Source organism: Cervus canadensis, chromosome 24, assembly GCF_019320065.1.
Source record: "Cervus canadensis isolate Bull #8, Minnesota chromosome 24, ASM1932006v1, whole genome shotgun sequence".
Lineage (NCBI taxonomy): Eukaryota > Metazoa > Chordata > Mammalia > Artiodactyla > Cervidae > Cervus > Cervus canadensis.
Genome location: NC_057409.1, coordinates 15,088,548 through 15,101,356, shown reverse-complemented (window position 1 = coordinate 15,101,356; position 12,809 = coordinate 15,088,548). Strand labels below are relative to the sequence as shown.

Sequence of the window (12,809 nt, the reverse complement as noted above, 5' to 3'; positions counted from 1 at the left end):
AAAGCAATAGCAACTGCAGTAGTTTCTGTGGATGCCTGCTGCGTGAGTGCTGGTCTAGAGGTTTTACAGAGATCCCCTCTATTCTCACGGTGTCCCTTCAAGGGTGATTATTCCGTTTTACAGATGAGGAAATAGTGACACATGAGGGTGTGGCACCTTGTCCTCACTCACACTGGTGACAGTGTGTGTCCCAGGCCTGGGTGACCCCAAAGCCACTGCCTCACACTGCTTTGTTCCACCCTTCACTTTGTACGTCCGTGGTAGGAGTCTCCACATTGTGCCTTGCCTTGTAGTTCCCTGTATGTATTTCTATTGTCCTTACAATATTGTCAAAGTCCTTGCACTCAGAAACCACATCTTTTCCACTTGCCATCCAAGCAATACTGAGTAAGGCTGAGAAGGTGAATTGGATTGAGTGACCTGCTGCAGGAACACTTCAGGGCCAGTGCTGGGTCAGGAGTTGTACTCTCTGCTTGGAGATGATCCCAGGAGTCCATGCCCCCCATCTTTGTGTGCTTCCTCACTCTGACAGTGACCTGGTAGTCCCTGGAATGTCCACTGGAAAGTGTACCGGCGAGATGAGGACTGCCCCCAGCCCCGGTCAGCAGGATGCTGCGGACAGACCTGCACCTCCAGCTTCTGAATGACTGCCCACACGTTGTTCAGATGGGGAATGAACACCATTTACCTGAGATTTTCATTTTTCACTTATGCTTTCTTCTAAGAATATTGTGATGTTTAAGCCCAGATACTTTTAAAAATATAGGCACTTCGGAAAATAAATAAGAGCACAAATGAACAGACAAAAATCAGCAGTAACCATATCATCCCAAGCAACCATTATTAACATTTTGGTCCATATCCTCCCAGCTAGCTATACATTCAGTAATGTGGGATTAACAATTATGTTATGCATATTATGTTTGTGATATGCTTCATCCCCTTCCATTTTGACTGGCTGTTCCAAACCCAGGGAAACCCCTGTTAGAGAAAAGTCCTCTCCTTCTACTCTGTGTGATCTAGTGGGTGAGGTGGGGTTAAATCATAATTGCACCTATTTAATGTCATTTAAAGGTTTATAAAGCACTTCACATCCTAGTGAGGAAAAAAGTTAGTCTGACTCATAGTGCAGAGGCAAGATCAATGTTTATATCTGCACGCCAGCCTTAGAATCTTTCTACCACTGTTTATTCCGTCTTTCCACAAATGCTTTGAAGCTTCAGGTTTCAGGAGGAGAGAGAGGAAAAAAAAATACAGCTGTAAGTAGAGCTACATGATCAAATGGCAGGGCCAGATGGGGTGTTGTTTTTAATTGTGCATCTATCTAAGGTATTCTTTTTAAAATTATTATTGACTAATTTCTGAATGTTTTACATGCATAGGGAACAAAATTTAAAAGATATAAAGGATATAAACAAAATTTTTATAACTTAAAAGATGTTTGAGCTTCCCAACATGGCACAGTCGGTTAATATCACCGAGCTGAATTTGCCGCAGCTAGAAATGCTCAAGAACCAGCTGGACCAGGAAGTGGAGTTCTTGTCCACGTCCATTGCCCAGCTCAAGGTGGTTCAGACCAAGTATGTGGAAGCCAAGGACTGTCTGAACGTGTTGAAGAAAAACAACGAGGGGAAAGAATTACTTGTCCCACTGACGAGTTCTATGTATGTCCCCGGGAAGCTACATGATGTGGAACATGTGCCTATCGATGTGGGAACTGGCTACTATGTAGAGAAGACAGCTGAGGATGCCAAGGACTTCTTCAAGAGGAAGATAGACTTCCTTACCAAGCAAATGGAAAAAAATCCAGCCAGCTCTGCAGGAGAAGCACGCCATGAAACAGGCTGTCATGGAGATGATGAGCCAGAAGATTCAGCAGCTCACAACCCTGGGAGCGGCTCAGGCTACCACCAGGCCTGAGAGCTTGTTTCAGGAATGGGGCAGAGGGTGCCTGCTTCTGGGCCCTGGGACTTTGTGGACGTGGTTTCCTGGAATGGGGGAAGAAGAGGGTCTGTGTTTAATGCTAATAAATGAGCCAGCTGGGGAAAAAAAAAAAAAAGATATTTGAAAGAAGTGAAAACAGCCCCCACACAGACACCCTCTCAGCCCCCAGGCTCCTCAGCCATGTAGTCACCACTTCTGGAGCATCCCTGTTAGCAGTTCTTGTGCGTCCTCATCCAAAGCATTCTGAGTTTAAAGGGCAGGAGTGTGCAAAGGTGATCAAGGGCTGGGAGAATATGCTTCTGTATCTTCCTTCATCACATCTGTATCCTCTGGTGAGGCCATTCAAGTAACTGGGATGCAATATTCCAAATGAAACGGAATCTCGGCCTACTAAAGTCCATAGTGGATGTATCTCAAGGCAACGTCAAAACTCCCACCACCGAAACCACTGCAAGGGATAGAAGCAGTGCCATGTGCCGCAGGAGGCACTGCTGAACTTGGACCGGTCTCAGGGTCAGAGGACCGAGATTGTCTGGGCTCTGCCCTGGGCTGACTCCAGGCAAGTTTCCTGACTTTTCTGAGCTGCATGTTCTAACTCGGTAATCTCCAAGTCCCATTCTTCTCTAACCATATAAGATTAAGTAAGAGACTATCTTAGCTTGGTCTGCTGTGACAAAATAGCATAAACTGGTGGCTTATAAGCAGCGGACATTTATTTCTTACAGCGCTGGAGGCTCAAGACTGAAGTCAGGGTGCCAGCATCATAGGGTTCCAAGGAGAGCCCTCTTCTGGGTTGTAGTCAGCTGACTTCTTATATCCTCACATGGCAGAGAGCAGAGCAGAGGAAGCAAGCTCTCTGGTGCCCCCCCTTTTTTTAATTGTTTTTAATTGGAGGATAATTGCTTTGCAATATTGTCTTGGTTTCTGCCATACATCAACATGAACCAGCCATAAGTATACATATGTGTACCCTCTTGGACCTCCCTCCCACCTCCCACCCCATCCCACCCCTCTAGGTCTGGTGGCTTTTATAAGGGTACTAATCCCGTTTGTGAGGGCTCCACCCTCATGACCTCATCTAATCCTAATTACCTCCTAATGCCATCACACTGAGGAAGTAGGGACTCAACATAAGTATTTGTGGGGGACACAAGCATTCAGTCCATAACAGGGGATAACTTAAAACAGTGTTTCTCAAGTTTTAATATGCATGTGAATCCCCCGGGAATCTTGTTACAAGGCAGATTCTGATTCCACTGATTGAGGATGGGGCCTAAGAGTCTTCATGTTAAACCTGCTCCCACGTGATGTCATCTTGCTGATCTGAGGCTCAGGTCTTGAGTAGCAAGAACCAAGTTGGCCTGGCTAATGGCCCATGACCTATTCTAGGGATTAGACACCTGGGAGTTTGGAGTAACGTTTCGGTTTGAGGCTGAGAGCTCCCTCTGGGGAATCCTGGCGCCTGGTTTCCTAAGATCCTTCTCTGCTGAACAGTGCTGACACTCCCTGAGCTCTGCTGCATGCTGGACACTGTGCTGAGCACTGCTCTGAATACATTCTCTTAATCCTCACAGCCCCCCAATAAAGTCAGCATTGTGACTGTCCCCACTTTACTGATGAGGACACTAAGCCTTAGAGACGTTCAAGTGCTCAAGATGACAAAGCTGGTAAGGGGCAGAGCAAGCATTCCAACCAAGATTATGATTCCAGAGCCCTTGTCTTACGGCTGAACTAAATTACAGAATGGCATTCTCGATTCCAGCCTTGGAAGTAAACACCATGGCATCACATGTGTGCGGGAGCGGACACTGTTGTCCATCAGTGCAGAGTGCCTCCTCCAAGGGAACACAGCTCCTCTTGCAGATCCAGCCTCTGCCTCAGATTCTCTTGGTAACTCCAAGAGGTTCTCATGGCAGCCGTGGCAGCCAATGGGGTGGGAAGGCTGATCTCGCCCCAAGGAGAGGATGCCTTGGCTGTGAACAGCACTTAGATCATGTCATGGTAAGGCCATGGACCTTAACAGGCCACATCCATTTTCATTTACCTTCTAAAAGAAGATTAAGGAGAAAATTCAATTTTGCCTAATGCTTCCCCCAAATGGCTAATTTATATGCTAATTAGCAAGATAAGAATCGATGAAACTGGTAATCAATATGATAGTCAAGGCACCAGTAATGAAATTCATCTGGAGATGCACCGCCAGTGGAAACGAAGCAATTACGCAGAATAAATGGAGCAGCTCGGGGAATAGGGGTCCATATTGCTCTTGACGGCATTATTTCCCCCATTACTCCTCCCCTCACTCTCTACACCCCATTGAAATCAGCTGTCCACTCAGATCCTTCAGGGTGCCACACACCAGCTTCTCCCTCTCTGGTACCTGACCTTGCATGATCCCTGTGGATTTGTGGTCTAACCGGGAGAAAATTAAGGAGGGAAAATTACAGTCTGAGAAGATGTACAAGCCCTGGAGGAAAATTAGGGGCTGAATAGGGGCTTTTGAGTCAAATGCTGAGTCGTGAATAGCACTTTACTCTTATACTTGCTGAGTGTAGTTTAAAGCTTTCCAATTCTAGAGCTTAAATATAGCCACCCAATTGCCTAGATTTTCCAGAGGTGTCCTGATTCCAGACATTTTGTCTCATCACACCATATGTCAAATGATGTGTCCTATTTAAGTCCAGTGTGAAGTAGGCCATAGGGTGTCCATAAGATTTAGTCTGACTCTTGGAAGTCTTATTTCAAATTGCACATTTATTCCAGGGTTCTAGGTTTTTTTTCTTTTCTATGTGTGTGTGTGTGTGTGTGTGTGTGTATTAAGGGTGTGATTACAGTCATCTCAGGTTAGTCACATAGCATTATTCATTTTGGACTTTTCAATAAGACATTCCAAATTTGTCTTTTATCCCAATGTCTGCTCACTGGTATCATCCGAGGATCTTTTTCCCCCAAAATGTATTTATTTATGAAAAATTTTTAAATATGAAAAAGTTGGAAGAATTATGAAAACTAAGATCATGGCATCCAGTCCCATCACTTTATGGCAAATAGATGGGGAAACAGTGGAAACAGTGGCTGACTTTATTTTTTGGGCTCCAAATTCACTGCAGATGGTGATTGCAGCCATGAAATTAAAAGACGCTTACTCCTTGGAAGGAAAGTTATGGCCAACCTAGACAGCATATTAAAAAGCAGACATTACTTTGTCAAAAAAGGTCCATCTAGTCAAGGCTATGGTTTTTCCAGTGGTCATATATGGATGTGAGAGTTGGACTATATAGAAAGCTGAGCACTGAAGAATTAATGCTTTTGAACTGTGGTGTTGGAGAAGACTCTTGAGAGTCCCTTGGACTGCAAGAAGATCCAACCAGTCCATCCTGGAGGAGATCAGTCCTAGGTGTTCATTGGAAGGACTGATGTTGAAGCTGAAACTCTAATACTTTGGCCACCTGATGTGAAGAACTGACTCATTTGAGAAGATCCTGATGCTGGGAAAGATTGAGGGCAAGAGGAGAAGGGGATGACAGAGGATGAGATGGTTGGATGGCATCACCAACTCGACAGACTTGGATCTGAGCAAGCTCCGGGAGTTGGTGATGGACAGGGAGGCCTGGCGTGCTGCGGTTCATGGGATCGCAAAGAGTCGGACATGACTGAGCAACTGAACTGAACTGAACTGATACAGTGAATATTATATATGTATGTTCATCTAGATTCTATAGTTAGCATCTTACCATACTTGCCTTATCACATATCTATCCAACCGTCCATCCACCTATCCATTATGAGTCCATCTTCTATTTTATGCAATTTTAAGGTAAGTTGCAGGCATCAGAACGCTTCACCCCTAAACACTTGAGCATAAGTGAAGCCACTCAGTCATGTCCAACTCTTTGCAACCTCATGAATTGTAGCCTACCAGGCTCCTCCATCCATGGGATTTTCTGGGCCAGAGTACTAGAGTGGGTTCCATTTCCTTCTCCAGGAGATCTTCCTGACCCAGGGATCGAACCCAGGTCTCCCTCATTGCAGGCAGACACTTCACCATCAGAGCCACCAGGGAGCTCCTTCAGCGTGCATGTCATTAATAAGAGTTCAATAATTCTTTTTTCTTTTGAGGAAAAATATATGTATAATGAAATGCACAGATCTGAAGTACACCATTCTGTAAGTTTTGACAGATACATACAACATGTATATGTATACATGTATACATATAATATACATTAATGTAATATCAACCCCTATCACCATATAAAACATTGCCATTCACCCTAGAAGTCCCCCCTGCCCAGTTATCCACCACACCCCACTTCCAGAGGTAATCACCAGTCTGATTTTGCCCACCCTAGGTTAATTTTTCCCATTTCTAGAATTTCATGTAAGTGGAACCATATAGTATGCACTCTTGTGTAAGGTTTCTTTCATCCAGCATAACATCTTTGAGGTTCATCTGAGGTATTGCCTGTATTGATAGCTTGTTCCTTTCTATTGCTGAATAGTATTCCATTGTATGGATATACCACAGTTTTTTAGCTAGTATGACTAAGGCAGCTAGGAACATGTTTGTATAAGACTTTTATGGACAAATGTTTTCATTTTCCTGGAATAAACTCCTAAGAATGGGATTTCTGAGTTTTAGGGTAGGTATATGTTCAGTTTTATAAGAAATTACCAGACCATTTTCCAGAGCAGTTGTGCTTGGAAAGCTTTTAAAACACAATGCCTCCCCCTTATCCTCAGAAATTCTTAATTAATCTGGATTGGGGCTTAGGTGCAAGTATGTCTGAAATAATCATCTGGTGGTTCTAATGTGCCGCCAGAGGTAAGAATCACTGGAGACATATTGCACTATGCATGTGTGGGCTCAGTTGTTCAGTCATGTCCGACTCTTTGTGACCCCATGGACTGCAGCCTGCCAGGCTCCTCTGTCCATGGAATTTTCAAGGCAAGAATGCTGGAATGGGTTGCCATTTCCTCCTCCAGGGAATCTTCCCAACCCAGGGATCGAACCCATGTTTCCTGCATCTTTTGTATTGTCAGGCAGATTCTTTACCACTGCACTACCTGGAAAGCCCCATACTGCACTATATTAAATGCAAATGGATTTTTTTTTAACTTTGAAAAGTGGCTTTCTGTTGCTGTTTCCTTTTTTCCTTTATTTTTCCTGCTATAAAGGCCTGGGTGTGGTCTAGGATGATCTGAATGTCATAGTGCAGGCTTCAGAGTGAAAAACCAGCTTTCTGGTCCCAGCTGCCCCACCTTGTATCACTTGGCCAAGCTACTCATCAGTTTCCTCTTCTATAAAATGGGGCTTATAGTGTGATTTCCAAGAAGGATAAAAGTGCCTGACTCCAAGAATTTTCTGAAATTCACCATAGGATTGGGATGGGAAGAGAATTTCCAGCCCCCTAGATGAATGAGATTCCTTAACCCTTGCTTTTCTGAACAAAGGCAGATTGACAGTTCTTTTCTTTGGTTCCATAATAGGGCTCTGGATGGTGAGGCTGTGAGTGTCAGGGGTTGGAAAGCTGTCACCACCTCCCTGCAACGACTAAAGTCTAATTATCTCTTGTCTTACAAATATGTAAAAGCTGTAAGTCAGCAATATAATGATTCTGAGTTGGTTTTCCATCCCAGTGGTAACTCAGGCTGCTCTGTCTGTTCACCATGTGACCAACAACACACCTTTGTGAGACTGCTGGCTGAGACAATAGTAAGGAGCTATCCAGCAGCTGAGTACTAAGCATTGAGTCAACAATGACAACAAAACAAAATCACTGAAATCTGATCCCTACCATCTGAAGCCTGGCTTACTCCCCCAGGGGAGAGACCTGGACTCTCTGTCTCCTGAGTTCACCTTTTATGACCCCAGTTTTAGATCTGAGTGAACCAGCCCCTGAGCCTTGCAGAAAGCTGGTGTCTGTGACTCCTGACAATTGTTTTATATCAAATACTCAATCCTTATTGGGAAAACAACAACAAAGATCTCTTTAAGGAGGTCTTCTGAGAGAGGTATCTTCAGTCATTGTTCAACCCTTTGAATAAGAATTTGTCAGTGGGCTTCCCCGGTGGCTCAGATGGTAAAGAATCTGCCTGCAATTCAGGAGACCCAGGTTCAATCCCTGGTTTGGGAAGATCCCCTGGAGAAGGGAATGACAACCCACTCTAGTATTCTTGCCTGGAGAATTCCATGGACAGAGGAGCCTGGAGGGCTACAGTCCATGGGGGCGCAAAGAGACAGGCATGACTGAAGTGACTTAGCACACATGCACCAGGAAGAATGCAGCTGTGAACAGTGGGCTTTCCCATGTGAGACAGGCCAACATGAGCACAGATGAGGCTGTTTAAAAAAAAAAAAAATTTATTGGAGTATGAGTGCTTTATAATGTTGTGTTAGTTTCTGCTAAATAATGTAGTGAATCAGCTATATGTAACCATATCTCCCCTCCCTCTTGATTCTCCCTCCCATCCCCCCATCCCACCCTAGAGGGTCAGCAAACACCAAGCTGAGTTCCCTGTGCTATACAGGTTCCCACTAGCTATCTATTTTAACACAGCAGTGTATATATGTCAATCCTGCTCTCCCAATCCAGCCTACCCTTCCCTTCCCCCACTGTGTCCACATGTCTGTTCTCTATATCTGTGTCTGTCTTCCAGGCCTGCAAACAGGCTCATCTGTAAAATCTTTCTAGATTCCATATACAGGCATTCATATACTATGTTTATTTTTCTCTTTCTGACGTACTTCACCTGAGAAAACCAAATTCAAAGAGACACATATATCCTAGTGTTCACTGCAGCTGTATTTACAATAGCCAGGACATAGAAGCAGCCTAAATGTCTGTCAACAGATGAATGGATAAAGAAGATGTGGTACATAGATGAGGCTCTTAAATCAGCCTAGAACCAGGAGGTTTTAGCTCCTTTCTGAACAGAGGGCTGTGGAGGCTCCTCCATCACGTCCTGCCCAGACAGCTACTGAGAATGCAACCTTCTTGCCTTCCCAGGAAAGTATGTTTCCAGAGTATCAGAGGTTGTCCTGGGCTCCAGTTATCAGTACAGAGATTCAGGGTAAAGGATGGCTGCTAATGAGCCCCTTTTCAACTTTCTTGGCCTCCGTGAGTGTCTGTCTGTGCAACCCTCATGTTCTGTTAGGAGGTACAGGGCAGAGGGGGTAAGGAAAAGCAATCAGATGGCCTGCTATCTCAGGCATGTGCCTGGCTTCAGCCACCCCCCTTTGGCTTGGTTTTATTCTGTAATGCGTCCCCTGAGAAGACAGACTAAGCAGCCTGGGTTACCCTGCAATTTCTCCAAACTATTTGCATGAAATACTGCAGGCAAAAAGCCCAGCCCCCGATTGGCTGTTGCTAGGTAACGACATAATCATCAGGAAATTAGGCTGTCTTTTTTTTTTTTCCCCAGCCCGAAGTATGTGCGTGATTGCAGCATTGTGCAGGAAGAGAGAGGGAGTGAAACAAAGAGAGATAAAGGGGATGGTCTTGAAGGCGGGGACACCACAGCCACACACCTGCATCCCACGGTAGGACAATCTGCTTCGGGTTGGGCTTTTACTCAGTCAAGCCAGTATTGGTAAATTTTCCTTTCTTAAGAGAATGACAAAGCTAGCAGGTCCTGCAGACAGCAGGAACAGAAGCTATGGAAGCAACTCTGACATTTGAAGTGATTTTTAGAAGCAGGAGATAGTGCTTAATATATGAGAATGAATCCAGGTGATGAACAAATGAATGTGTCTGGAGAGTGTGTGTAGGCAGATAAGCATCCATTCACATGGCTGCAGGATGCCTGCAAGGAACAGACCTGAGAATGTGCGTGTGAATGAGGCGTGAAACAGAGGAAAACCAAGAGTGCTTTCCAATGTGTTAAGGAAGCCCCATAAACTGAAGTTTGGGATCGTGTCTGTGATGACCCTACCAATGTTGAGGCATGTGGTCCTATTGTTATTGAGCCAGGCAATCCTCAGCCTACCCTTCTGCCTAGTTGGAATTGGCTGATGAATGAAGAGTAATATGAAGAGAACATTTGTGTATGAGTGTGTGTGTGCATGTGCCCGGGCACACTTGAGTGCTTGTACACACACATGCACGCACTTTGGAGCACCTAGATCATTTTCAAGATCACTTCCTTGCATTAGAGCATGGCACGCCCTGACAGGTGTCCAGCTACACCTGGACATGTCCACCGGGTAAGGAGTTGCCATGGAGACTACAGACACTTTCCTTTCCCTTCCTGCCAGTCCCAGATGGCTTTCCCACCTCTAACCTCCCTTATCTTGTCCTCTTTTTGAGTTCCCTAGCAGTGACCCTGCCCTGACACCAGACTCTCCACTGGAGTACTGCACACTTCGTTGGCTGCTACAAACCCCAGCAAGTTAATTGCCTTTTACTATTCATTGTCTGCCAGATTCATGATTCCTCCCGTGTCTGGTTGCCCACAGCCTCCTCTGAGATTCCTCTGTGTCCTCCCTCTGGCTTGTCTTTACCTTCTTTACCTGCATCCTCAGCTCAGTCTCTCTGAGTTCCACATCTGGATTTTTAGAAGTCATTTAAATCCCAAAATAAAGGCACCATCTTTTTTTTCTTTTTTTCTTTTTTTGCCTGATCAATGGAGGTAGTCCCCAGCTCAGCTCAGTGGGGACAGTTTGGTAGCAGTGATAAAAATATACAAATGTATCAGGAGTAAGACAGAATGCATGCCAATAACCAAGAGGCAGAAGGGAATGCCCTCCCAAGCACACAGCTGCCAGCAGTGAGCAGCTGCCTCCAGTAGATGAGCCTAACAAGCTCCTGCCTCAGAGGAGGAAGTCATCAACTTCAGTTCAGATCAGTCACTCAGTCGTGTCTGACTCTTTGCGACCCCATGGACCTCAGCACACCAGGCTTCCCTGTCCATCACCAACTCCCGGAACTTGCTCAAACTCATGTCCATTGAGTCGGTGAACTATCTCATCCTCTGTCATCCCCTTCTCCTGCCTTCAATCTTTCCCAGCATCAGGGTCTTTTCCAATGAGTCTGTTCTTTGCATCATGTGGCCGAAGTATTAAGAGTTTCAGCTTCAGCATCAGTCTTTCCAATGAATATTCAGGACTGATTTCCTTTAGGATGGACTGATTTGATCTCTGTGCAGTCCAAGGGACCCTCAAGAGTCTTCTCCAGCACCACAGTTCAAAAGCATCAATTCTTTGGTGCTCAGCTTTCTTTATGGTCCAACTCTCACATCCATACATGACTACTGGAAAAACCATAGCCTTGACTAGATGGACCTTTGCTGACAAAGTAATGTCTCTGCTTTTTAATATGCTGTCTAGGTTGGTTATAGCTTTTCTTCCAAGGAGCAAGTGTCTTTTAATTTCATGGCTGCAGTCACCATCTGCAATGATTTTGGGGCCCAAGAAAGTAAAGTCTCTCACTGTTTCCATTGTTCCCCCATCTATTTGCCATGAAGTGATGGGACCAGATGCCATGATCTTAGCTTTCTGAATGTTGAGTTTTAAGCCAGCTTTTACATTTTCCTCTTTCACTTTCATCAAGAGACTCTTTAGTTCCTGTTCACTTTCTGCCATAATGGTGGTGCCATCTGCATCTGAGGTTATTGATATTCACCCAGCAATCTTGATTTCAGCTTGTGCTTCATCCAGTCCAACATTTTGCATGATGTACTCTGCACATAAGTTAAATAAGCAGGGTGACAATATACAGCCTTAACATACTCCTTTCCCAATTTGGAACCAGTCCACTGTTCCACATCCAGTTCTAACTATTGCTTCTTGACCTCCATACAGATTTCTCAGGTGGCAGGTCAGGTGGTCTGGTATTCCCATCTGTTTAAGAATTTTCCATAGTTTATTGTGATCCACACAGTCAGAGGCTTTGGTGTAGTCAATAAAGCAGAGGTAGATGTTTTCCTGGAACTCTCTTCCTTTTTCTGTGATCCAGTGGATGTTGGCAATTTCATCTCTGGTTCCTCTGCCTTTTCTAAATCCAGTTTGAACATCTGCAGGTCCTCAGTTCACATACTGTTGAAGCCTCGCTTAAAGAATTTTGAGCATTACTTTGCTAGCATGTGAGATGAGTGCAATTGAGCAGTAAGTTTGAACATTCTTTTGCAATGTCTTTCTTCAGGATTGGAATGAAAACTGACCTTTTCCAGTCCTGTGGCTACTGCTGAGTTTTCCAAATTTGCTGGCACATTGAGTGCAGCACTTTCACAGCATCATCTTTTAGAATTTGAAATAGCTCAACTGGAATTCAATCTCCTCTGCTAGCTTTATAGTGATGCTTCCTACGGCCTGCTTGACTTCACACTCCAGCATGTCTGGCTCTAGGTGAGTGATCACACCATCGTGGTTACCTGGGTCATGAAGGTCTTTTTTGTATAGTTCTTCTGTATATTCTTGCCACCTCTTCTTAATATCTTCTGCTTCTGCTAGGTCCATACCATTTCCGCCCTTTATTATGCCCATCTTTGCGTGAAGTGTTCCCTTGGTATCTCTAATTTTCCTGAATAGCTCTCTAGTCTTTCCCATTCTGTTGTTTCCCTCTATTTCTTTGCATTGATCATTGAGGAAGGCTTTCTTATCTCTTCTTGCTATTCTTTGGAACTCTGCATTCAAATGGGTCTTTCTTTCCTTTTCTCCTTTGCTTCTCACTTCTCTTCTTTTCTCAGCTATTTGTAAGGCCTCCTCAGACAACCATTTTGCCTTTTTTGCATTTCTTTTTCTTGGGGATGGTCTTGATCACTGCCTTCTGTACAATGTCACAAACCATTCATAGTTCTTCAGGTACTCTGTCTATCAGATCTAATCCCTTGAATCTTATTTGTCCCTTCCACTGTATAATCATAAA

At 44.5% G+C, this 12,809-nt stretch overlaps 1 protein-coding gene and 1 pseudogene across 3 annotated transcripts in view; both read left to right on the top strand.

Moving 5' to 3' along the window:
- The window catches only part of PHC2 (polyhomeotic homolog 2), a 114,480-nt gene that overhangs the window by 34,226 nt on the left and 67,445 nt on the right, over nt 1-12,809 (top strand). The gene's annotated exons all lie outside the window — the stretch shown is intronic.
- On the top strand, nt 1,441-2,407 carry LOC122426224 (annotated as a pseudogene). The gene has a single exon (XR_006265130.1). The product of XR_006265130.1 is annotated as a prefoldin subunit 5-like (transcript).